Genomic DNA, 11312 nt, shown 5'->3' on the forward strand with positions numbered 1-11312 from the left:
CTTCAAATCAAATGAACAACGAATTATCAAAAAAAAAAAAAAAACGAATAAAATATCAAAAAAAATCCCAAAAAAGAAACCTTCCCCAAATCAAAATTTTAAGTGCAACATCCGACAAATATATTCCCACAAAAATAAGAATATGTTGGAAACCTTTTTCATATAAAAGGATTTGGTGTAACGTAGGAATTGGTAATAAAAAACTTTATATGAAACTTTCCCACTTTAAAAGAAAATAAAGAAATTTTCCCTCTAAAATAGGAATAGAAATTGGTTGGATACCTTTTTCATATAAAAAAGATTTAACGTCCCAAAATTAAAAATTGACATAACTAATATTGAGTATTAATATTTTTCTTAATATTAATAACCAACCAATTAATTATTTCTGAGTATTTTAGATAAAGAAAAATTTAGAAAAAGGAAAACAACGACTAGCCACGTATGGTAGTAAAATTTTTTATATGAAACTTTTCAAATAATTGAAAAAAAAAATAGAGAAGGTTCAAATAAGTCCTAAAATATACAACAAAAAAAAAAAATTATAATATTTAACAATTTAAATCAATCAGAATTTTATGTGATTTTTTTTTTTTATATAATTCTGTTTAAGTGATATTTTGAATCAAAATTTGAAACAAATTATTCTTTGCTTCTACTTTTCCTTCTTATTTTAGTTCTTTAAGTCATCTTCTTGCTTTCATCATCATCTTTATGTAGCTTTAAAGATTATATAAATTATAATGATAATGAATTCTTACTTTTAATAATTAATCGTGTTTCTCTTTCAGTTCAAAATTTTGGATCAAAAAATTGAACAAAATAAGTATGTTGCCACTGAATGATGTAGCCAAAAATTCAAAGGTTTATTTTTTTCTATTTTTTCTTTGATTAATTGTGACTTAATTTTAATTATGTTATTTAATTATAATTTGGTATACTATTGTCTATTGTAGTTGAATCTTCAATTAAACTTATTTGTTGAATTCGAACTAAGCTTATTGTTAAGTGTTGAATCGTGATATGCAAAACTTTTATTTGAATGAAGAACCAATAAATTAACTTGGTCTTGGGCTTTAGATTTCTCTCTCCTCCTTAGAGGTTTTGTTAGGATCAAATTTGAGTATTGTTCTCAAGAAACTAACAAAAAATTTAGTTGTAGCCGTCTGGAATTGAGAAGATATTGAGAGTAATAATAATTTCTTCATCTGGAATGTGCAGAAATATTTTTCTAAAGTATTTTAGAACAACTAATGACGATAAATATTTTTTTCATTAGTTTAATAATTCCAAATCAATTAAATTTGCTTTTTAAGAAGATTAGAAATATCTAAAAATCTAAAAATAAATATAAAAACGTTAGAATAATTTTTTTTTAAAGAAATATCAAATTAAGTTTTAAGTACATAAGAATGTAATCAATAATTTTGTAAAGATTTGACTTTAGAAACAAAACAAGATATTAAATATATATAAATAAATAAATAACTGTACCACAAATATGATTCAAATTAATGTGTCTCTCAGTCTCTAGCAACAAAAGAAAGAGATACTGCATGACAAACGCAAAAGTAATGATCCATCAATTACTTGAAACTTATGGTAGTAAATATATATGTGTTTACACTAGAACATATATTTATGTTTACATTATTATATTAAAGTGTGAAAAAACTTTTAAAAGTGATTTTAACTTTTAAACTTCATTAAAAAATTTTCAATAAATAAAATTATTTAATTTTAAATAATCATGGATTCAATAATAATTAATTGCGAGTGATACATTAAAATCATGATTGAAGCAGCTAAAGCAGAAATCAGTCAATTTTTTAAAAAAAGTATTTTTTTTTTGTTAATTATTGTTATTTACAATACTTTTTATTCCATTTTCAAATAATATATGTTGTTTTATATCTTCTTCTGTCTCGTCTCAATTTATGTGGCACTAATAAAATTTTGATAATCAATCAATATTTTATGTTGACATATCATTTTGTTATTCTTATTTTTATAATACATAAATAACTTATAATAAGGAGTGATATAGTAAAATCATCTTTCAAAAGACGAAAATTTAATTTAAAACATTAAGAATTAATTTCACATTTTATGTCTATTTTATTTTTCATTAAATATTATTTATTTTCTTAATACCTAGATGAGTCATAATAATTAATTAAGAGCGATTGATTATGTTATTACTATAAAAATTAATATAATTTTATCATATCCAATAGTAATCATCGATAGCTCTCTGAAACAGTATATTAATTAAATACGAGATGCTATATTTGCATATGCAAAATATGATATTATTAAACATTATTGAATAGTGCATTATATTTATCTTTCACAATAATAACATTTTACTATATATTTTTTTTTATTTCTTTTTAACTTGATACATATTGGCCCAACACAAATTCTAAGAAAATATTCATTAGAAATTTATTTTATTAAATTTATTAATTTTGTACTTTAAAAATTTAAAGTTAAGTTTAAATATTAGTATTTCTATATAAGAAAAAAATAATTTTAAAATTTAAATTTACTAAAATAAATAAATAAAAAGATTAATTTTCTATATTAAAGTCAATTAAAATAATAAAATTGATTTACGTTAAATATTTAGTTACAATTAATTAAGATAATTTTTTATTTTGTCATGATTTATGCTGCACCGATAAAATTTGGACAGTTGAATAGAACTTTTAGCTATTTTTAAAAATATATTTTAACTTGTTAATTATTGTGATTTATAATAATTTTTACGTAATTATCAAATAATATTTTTACTCCTTGTGTCTGAATTTATGCTGCTTCGATACAATTTTGAGAATCAGCTAAAATTTTTATATATCTTTTAAATATTTTAAGTTGTTAATTATTATGATTTGCAGTACTTTTTCTTTCATCTCAATTTATGTGGCATTGCTAAAATAATGAGAGTCAATAAAATTTCTATGTCTTTAAATATTTTAAGTTATTAATTACTGTGATTCGTGGTAACAAATTAGTTTTGAACATGATAGCCAATTAAATAAATAAATTTTTTTTACTTTCAATATGTCGTTATAGTTAATTAATATAAATTTATAGAATATATTAAATATTTAAATCATTATGATGAAATAATGAAATTATTATATATTGGGACATAGTATGTAATTAAGTGAGAGTGGAGGAAATATTTTAGTAATTACATGAGAGGTGGTCAAAACTACCTTTTCTAAAAAACGTCAAACAATTTTCAATTTTCAATTTTCTGAAATAATTGCATAGATAGGTTGAATGACCGATAAGACCACACCTTTTTATTGAAGAATTTGGTTATTAGGCATCACGTATCTTTGCTTTCTCTTGCGCTTGACTTTGGATGTCGAAAAATATAAGCTATCCAAACATATTGTAGGTATGAGCCATACATCATTATTATTGTTGGAAAAAAAAAAATTATACTATTGATATGAAACTGAAATTAATAATTATAATAAAATAGTCACAAATGCTGTGTCGTGGCAAGTCACTGTGTTTAAAGCGATTTCGATCCGACTCCGATGCAAATTCTTCTAACCAGTTGCTCCCCAAGGTTCCACAGCTACTTTCAAAAACGTGCATTTGTGACTGGAAATTTGGAGGTTGCTCAAAACTATTGTCCCAAAATAGAGAACTTAGGAGGAAGATATTTTTCTTTTCTTTTTCTTTGTTAGTGGTTGTCTTTGTTCTCAAATAGAGTGGTTTATATAGGTGAATAACAAATGATGTTACAAGAGTAGTTAATGATGAATTGAATGAATTAACTCCTCACCAAATGAATTCATCCGTTCGAGGAATGAATTAACTCATCAAATGAATTCTTGCGTTCAATGAGAATTGAAAACACACAGTTACAAAAGAATTAAGAAGTTACATTATTTTCTCACAATGTACCTTGTAAATGTTTTTTTTGATAACAATGTATTTGAACTTCTCTTTTTGGATAAGCTTAAAAAAGCTTTAAACCTTGACTTTCCATTCTAACTATTTATTAAAAAACACTTTCAATTATAACCTTTTAGTCATCAACTCTAAAATCATAGCACAACCCACAAGAAATTGGAACTATCATGTGTATCTCGGGCCCTCCATGTAAGGACATGTAAGAGTTCAATTTTCCCTGGTAGATGGATTGCACAACTCTCTGTGACATAGAAACGGTTTGAAAACGTAACAAAGATTTAAGAGGAAGTCAAATAATGATGGAATAAAGGACAATCAGATTCATATACGTCTAATTTTATCATATAATTTCTTCTCGGGTATTGTGTCTCATATAATTAGATTCATAAGAAGGGTATTATTAATTTTATCTATAATACCTTTAGAAAAATGATTTGAACCTTTTGTCATTCATTAAAAGTCTTCGTTTTAGATAAAATCATTTTTTCATATTTTTCCCCTCAAATTATTATTAAGTTAATATTATTATTTTAAGTCTAGAATTCTTGTAGAATTCGTGTGAATCAGTCAGTGTCTTACTGCACTTTGAATAGAAATCCTACTAGATTTTGAAGTCCATTCAAAAAACGGCTTAAATTTATTTATGTAAGGCTTTTGCCTAAATCTGTAGGAGAATACTGATGAGCACCAAACATATAACATTCACAATTAATGAGGAGCTCAACTTGCATACAGGACTCATTGTGTGAGTTACAAAAGATGATTATTCACAATTAATGAGGAGCTCAACTTGCATACAGGACTCATTGTGTGAGTTACAAAAGACGATTCAGATATTTGTATAGGAGGTGTGAGAGGGGTTCTCTATTATAGTGGGTTCTAGGAGGAGTAGCGCTAGGTGATTATATGGGATATGATGCTTAGATAGGAGGATTTGGAGATTGCAAATTAGGATAGAAGGTCAGTAGATAGTCGAGCGTCGTGTCGCTAAGTAAGTTTATTAGTATAATTTTGCACCCCGCACTAATTTCTCCTTTAATACCTGTAGTATTAACAGATACATCTTACATGAATTTCTTTCAAAGTGAAGTTTTTCATCATCCATACTTTATCCGAACCTCTGTTTTGAACCTATGAATGTTTTTATGGACTAATTTCTCTATTACATAAGGATTCCTTAGCTTTGTGCATTAACTTATTTTAAGAATTAATAAAAGTTCTTTAAAAAAGCTAATGACATCAACTTTATTTAGCATGGGATGTATGTCACTTAACTATTAGTTGATATATATGAAAGATCAATATCCTTTTTAATTTGTCATTTACCTAATAATGCGAGATAAGCTACAAAAAGGTGTGTTATTTATGTATACAACCTTCTATATATTAGGTGTCGCTAAGTTCTTATTTTTTTAAAAGGCTACAAGTAACATCTCACTTTTTAAAAACCAGTTTAATTGCACGTGTCTCACACGTGCAATGGTTGACCGTTTAAAATTAAATGATTTTATCTATTGCGAAGATTTTTAATAAAGTGTAAAAGTTTAAATCACCTTTCAAAGATTTTTTACACATTAATATAATAATGTAGACATAAACATATATTTTAGTGTAAGCATATATATGTATTTTACCACTAGAAGTTTTAAGTGGTTGATGGATCACTTTTGCGTTTGTCATGAGTACCTCTTTTTCTTGTTGTCAGAGGCTAAGAGAGACACATCAATTTGAACCATATTTGTGGTATGATTGTTTTTCTATATTTAAAATCTTTCCTTGTTTTTAAAATCAAGGTACAGTTTTTTTTTTTTTTCTATATTTAAAAATTTTCCTTGTTTTAAAAGTCAAATCTTTGCAAAATCATACGTGCAAAGTACGTACTCTAAACTAGTATATATATGAGAGCAGAAAAATAAAATTTAATTTTAATTAAGGGCTGTTTTTGTACTAGGAGTAGAGAAAGAAAAAAGGATACCAAATTACAAAATTAGCCAAAATTACCAAATAAAAAAGGGGTTGATTACTGAAAATGTCCCCTTTATAGGTTATTATTTGGATTTGTCTCTACTTTGAAAAGGAAATAATCACACGCCTTAATTAAAGAAGACGCTAATAATTTTCTTATTTACCAAACATAACCCTGATTTTTTTTGTGATTTTGATGGCTCAAAATCAGTGAAATAATTGAGTATTTTTAAATTTTAAAAATTGATTTGCCGTAAATGAACTTCGTTTTGAGTAGGTGATGTCTCAAAAGAATTGAAATTTCGAGAGGGTTCGAAATTAAAATTCGGGGTTGTTGGATAAGATTTGAGATAGTTTTGGACTGAATTTCCGTCTTAGTTTGTTGAAGTTCGAAGTTACAATCGAATTGCATCAAATATGTATTGTATGTGTACTGTAATGTAGTTGTATTGAAAATTGTATACAATGTTGTTATAGTTCTGCTAAATTTTTAAATTCCAATAACATGAACTTTATAACTACACATGTTGTTTATTCATACATTGCTCAACCTTAGATGCAAATTATTAAACTATCGTCTAACATTTTCAATAACTACTTAGAATTTTTTTACATCATAATGTGACTTTTTTTCATATAACAATATTTGGCACCGTTTTTGACTTCCTAATTCAACCATAAAAAGAAAAGAATCTTTTTCCTATTTTCCTTATGCTATCCCTCAAAGGACTTGTATTCGATATCTATATAAATTATATGTCGAATTTCCTTAGTGAAAATTCAATCTCTCCATCATGCATAAGAATTCAACATATAATTCTGTTTCGTATGATATTCTATTTTCCGTCTTTATTAAGCTTCCACTTACGACATTGTTACATTTTAAATCTGTCTCTACACAATGGAAAAATATAATCTCGGGAAACTTATTCGTTAAAGCTCACCGTGATTAATCCAAAGCTTTGGGCAATGAAAAGCTCTTGTTACAAAACAAAAGTACTGGTGGATTCAAATTGATTGACATTATAAATCCCCAAATTATCATAGAAACTCAAGAAGAGTTCCCTCTGAAGAATTATAATGTCTTATGCTCACTTGATGGTTTGCTACTGTTAAAGAAAGAACATATGAACATTGTTTTGTGGAATCCATCAATTAGACAACACCAAAATCTTGAATCATGTCCATATCTTAACAACTATGCACTTCCTCATGCTTGTGGTTTGTGTTACGAAGATTCTACCACCGATGCTTACGAGGTTATATTGATCTATGGATTGTTTTATGTTGTCTACTCTACAAGTACACATTCTTGGACAATTAAACAACATCTCCTAGGCCTCCCTGCTAGTTTCGAATTACTAAGATCATATTTTTGGAATCGAGGTATTAGTCGAGGTACTAGCATTGAAAGTTGTGTATATTGGTCTCTACCATGGAAACTCGAGGAGAATGGTGGTAAAACTAGTATGATCATATGCTTTGATGTGAAGTCAGACGAATTGAAAGAGCTTCCATCACCGGATCTATATAATGATCGATGGTTTCTTACATCGACTTTGAAAGGTTGTCTTGGTTTATACAACGTTAAATATTCTACTATGAAATCGAACATTTGGATCATGGAACAAGATGGTTGGAGATTGTTAACACAACCAATTTGCAACGTACAACCATTATCATTGGAAGAGCATTTTATTGTATTGAAAGCAACTTTATGTTTAATGGGGAATGATGAACTTATATTTTATAGATCAACGTATGGAACGCATTATAAACGCAGAGTAACTGCTGAATAAAATTGTTTATTAATGAATGCAGACAACGTTTAAATAGAGTGACAAAGAAAATAATAAGACTCCTAGACCAACCCTAATAACATAACCTAAATAAAAAAGGATTGCTGAAATAACTAAGGCAGTATCCTAAATAAACAAGGATTGCCGAAACACTAATGCTGACTAAACTACTGACTAATAACCGAACAAACATAAATTAACAGGGGTTACGTTTTGTGCCAATACGCCCCCTCAAGTTATACGATGGGTCACTAAGCCAAAATTGGAAAGATTTTGCTGAAAAGCACGTTTAGGCAGTGCCTTGGTGAGAGAGTTTGCTAGTTGATTGTCACAATGAATATGGACAACCCAAACCATTTTGACATTGACATGGTGGTAAACAAAGTGAAAATCTATTGCAGCATATTTCACACAACTATGGAGGACTGGATTTTTGCTCAAGAATGTGGCTCCAAGATTGTCACAATAAATTGTAGGCAATTGATGTACTGGAAAGTGCAACTCAGTGAGGAGATTGGTAACCCAATGGTTTCTGAAAGGGCATTAGTCACTGCCCTATACTCAGACTCAGTGGAGGAGCGAGAGATAGTATTTTGTTTCTTTGATAACCATCTAATTGGATTGTGGCCAAGGAACAGGATATACCCAAATATGAAAACTCGGTCTGCAATGTCCCCACCCCAATCTGCATTAGAATATATGTGTAGATTAAAGTCCTCAATGGGAGTTACACATAAGCCTAGCTGAACGGTGCCACACAGGTAGCAGAGAACCCTCTTCACGTCTTTCCAGTGAAGGTCTGACGACGCTTGCATAAACTGGGACAACTTATTCACAGCACATGCGATGTCAGGTCTAGTGAAAGATAGGTATTGAAGCCTGTCTAATACCCGACGATAGCGTGTGGCATCAGTCAAATGAGTACTATCAGACAATGTGAGCAATTCAGTTGCGCTTATTGACGTGTGAACACTTTTGCAGTCGGTCATTAACTCATCATTTAGGATATCATTCACATAGTTTGCTTGGGTGAGAATTAAACCATTAGAGCTGCATATCACTTCAACACCAAGAAAGTAGTAAAGATTTCTCAAATCTTTAACTGAGAATTTAGAAGCAAGAGAAGCAATAACCTGGTCGACACTTGAAGTGTTGCTCCCAGTGATAATAATGTCGTCTACATAGACAAGGATGAACATTGTCTCACCTAAACCTTGTTTGACGAGTAGTGAGACATCAAATTTTATTTTAACAAAGCCTATGGATGAGAGATAACCTGTGAGAGCATTGTACCACGCCCGAGGGGCTTGTTTCAATCCATATATTTCCTTGCTTAGACGACATATATGAGTTGGTTTGTCATCATTAGTGAATCTCGAAGTTTGTACCATGTACACCTCCTCTTTCAAGTTGCCTTGAAGAAATGCATTGTTGGCGTCCAACTGACGGAGGTTCCAGTTGTGGCGAAGTGCAACAGAGAGGATGATTCGAATTGTGGTAGGCTTTATGACTGGGCTGAAAGTCGCATGGAAGTCAATGCCCAATCTCTAAGTGAAGTCTTTCGCTCGCTTTATAGCTGTCAATAGACCCATTTGTATTTCTTTTGATCCTGAAAAGCCGCTTGCAGGAAATAATATTTTTAGTTAGGTTAAGAGGAACAAGTTCCCAAGTCTGGTTTTTAATTAAAGCATCAAGTTCCTGTTTTATTGCTTCACGCCACTCAGAATATTTTTGTGCTTGTTTGAAAGTAGTTGGTGTGATGGTAGGATTCACTTTGGCTAGGTAATCAAAAGTTTATTTTGGTTTAGTGATGTTATTTTGGGATCGCGTTACAGCACGAGTAGGAGGAGAAGGACATTTAGGTGGTGAAGGAGCAAGCTCCGACTCAGGGATAGGACAATCTGGTCGATAGTCCATGGGTGTAGATGGAATTGTGTTCCTGCGATGATAAACGAGGAGGAGACGCGGGCTGCCCATTGTGTTTATGGGTATATGCGTTGATTTATTTATAGGGAGGTCTAGTGGTGCGATCTTCTGGGTAGTAGGGTGAGAAGAGGATTCTGGGAGCATTGTAATTGTAGAAGATAAGGGTGATAGAAATTTACTTGGAGAAAGAGAAGCTGCGTCCACCGCTAGTTCACTGTCGGAGTCGGATTGTGAGTTTGAGTTGGCCTGTAACTCTGCTGGGGAAGGGGAAGATACTGAGCGAGACTTTACAGATGCTTGGGCGTCTATTTCTAAAGGAATCGGAAGCTCTAAAGTTATGGAAAGTTTGGGCGTGGGATCAGGAGAATTTGAAACCATGATATTATCTCATTTAGGTGAGATGATTTGATGGCAATATTGGAGAACATGGTTTTGAAAGAAAAAACATTCTCAATAAATTGTACATCTCGAGATAAATATACCTTTGCAGAAATTGGGTCAAAACATTGGTGACAATGATGAGATAAAGGAAAATCCGAGATAGACACACGGGGTAGATTTTGGTTCAAGTTTGTTTTTGGAGTATGATTTAAGCCATGGATAACATAAACAACCAAAAATTCACAGGGAGCTATAATCAGACGATTTTCCAAGTAGATGTTGGAATGGGAATTGGTTATTAAGTTGAGAGACGGGCAAACGATTAATGAGGTAGACCGTGTGATGACATACGAAAGACCAAAATTATGGAGGAAGGGATGCCTCATGTAAGAGCGTTCTTGTAGTTTCGACGATATGGCGATGTCGTCGTTCTGCAAGTGCAACTCGTTGAGGCGTATATGGTGGAGTAGAGAGGTGTTCAATGCCGTAAAGTGAGAGATAAGGGTCAAGACTTTTGTATTCTCCTCCACCATCGGTGTACGATGATAAAATTTTTGTGTTAAAGTGCTTTTCCATCATAGGATAGAATTTTTGAAAGATCTCTTTAACCTCACTTTTATTTTTTAATGTATAGAGCCAAGTATATTTGGTATATTGATCAACAAAAATACAATAATACAGTTTCTTATCAAGAGATAAGATTGGTGATGGCCCCCATTGATACGAGTACGATCGTGATTGTGGATCAATATGTAACGAACTCGTGCTCGGGTGACTGGCCAACTAATGGAACAAGCTTTGGAGTGTTAGCTCATTAAGGGCATTTTAGTCATTTTGTAATAAGTTGTAACCTAGGCAATAAATAGAATATATTAGGTCATTTTCTCATAACTTTGATGATATATTTTGAGAGCTCTAGAGAGAGAGTCTTGCAAGGTGGATTCCTTGTAAACAAGTGTGGATATCACTTGTGTTGGTGCTAGTTTTGAAACGTTGGTTGCTTAGGAATCCCATTCCCTTAAGGTCACCGTAGAGCTTGGTGTTACTTGTATGAATTCTTGGGTCCTTCTGTTTAATATACACTTAGTTTCATAGTATTTGTACATTTGTATGTCAAGTTACCTATCTATCTATCTATCTATCTATCTATCTATCTATTTCATTGTTGTTGTTATTCATTCTCGGGTTTGGTGTCCTAAAACTGAGACTTTGTGTTCTTCTTGTTAATGTGCTTGTGTTTTTAATCTACTTTGTGTCGACAAAGGAGACACAAAAAAACACCAAAACAGTCCACAAATTGGA

This window comes from Capsicum annuum, chromosome 4 (assembly GCF_002878395.1).
Source record: "Capsicum annuum cultivar UCD-10X-F1 chromosome 4, UCD10Xv1.1, whole genome shotgun sequence".
Lineage (NCBI taxonomy): Eukaryota > Viridiplantae > Streptophyta > Magnoliopsida > Solanales > Solanaceae > Capsicum > Capsicum annuum.